Source organism: Gossypium arboreum, chromosome 10 (assembly GCF_025698485.1).
Source record: "Gossypium arboreum isolate Shixiya-1 chromosome 10, ASM2569848v2, whole genome shotgun sequence".
Classification (NCBI taxonomy): domain Eukaryota; kingdom Viridiplantae; phylum Streptophyta; class Magnoliopsida; order Malvales; family Malvaceae; genus Gossypium; species Gossypium arboreum.
The window spans coordinates 84,441,167-84,442,103 of NC_069079.1; the positions used below are offsets into that span (position 1 = coordinate 84,441,167).

Sequence of the window (937 nt, forward strand, 5' to 3'; positions counted from 1 at the left end):
GAACTTTGTTAACATCTCTTCAAGGTTTAGCTTCTTTTCCTGCTGGTAAGGTGATTGTTGAAAACCCGGAGGATGTTATGGTCTTTGATTTCCTTGACCGCCCCACGAGAAATTGGGATGGTTCCTCCAACCTGCATTATAAGTGTTAATATACGGGTTATTTTGGGGTCTAGAGTTATTGTTACCCAAATATTAGACTTGTTCCTCCTCGATGCTAGGGTTGAAGGTTTGATATTCTGTGCATGCTCCTCCTCCATTTGAATCACACCTGATCACTGGATGTACCTAAGTAGAACCACACAAATCGTCAATCTTTTTATTTAAGAGTTCTACTTGGTTAGATAGCATAGTAACCACGTCGAGGTTGAAAACATCGGCTGCTTTCGTCGGCTTTGTTCTCATAACTTGCCACTGATAGTTATTTAGTGACATCTCTTCAATAAATTTGTAAGCCACCTCAGGTGTCTTATTATTGATAGTTCCACCAGCGGCTGCGTCAATCATCTACCAAGTCGAAGGGTTCAGGCCATTGTGAAACGTTTGGACATGTAGCCAGAGTGGTAACCCATGGTGAGGGTATCTTCGCAAAAGGTCCTTGTATCTCTCCTACGCATCGTAGTGTGTTTCTAAATCCATCAGCACAAAAGAGGAGATATCATTATGTAATTTGGCTATTTTAGCCGGTGAAAAATATTTTAATAAAAACTTTTCGGTCATTTGTTCCCAAGTAGTGATTGATCTCGTGGCAATGAGTTCAACCACTATTTAGCCTTATTCCTCAACAAAAAGGGAAACAATTGAAGGCGAATGGCGTCATCAGAAACGCCATTAATTTTAAAAGTGTTGCAAAACTCTAAGAAATTTGCCAGGTGAGCGTTGGGATCCTCGTCCTGCAAACCATCAAACTGAACAAACTATTGTATCATTTGAATTGTGT

General features: G+C 40.3%; 1 non-coding gene across 1 annotated transcript; it reads left to right on the top strand.

The window, feature by feature from the left end:
* Positions 1 to 562: 562 nt before the first annotated feature.
* LOC128282827 (small nucleolar RNA R71) lies at positions 563 to 668 on the top strand. Its single transcript, XR_008273181.1, has one exon. It is a non-coding gene; the product is annotated as a small nucleolar RNA R71 (small nucleolar RNA).
* The last annotated feature ends 269 nt before the right edge of the window (positions 669 to 937 follow it).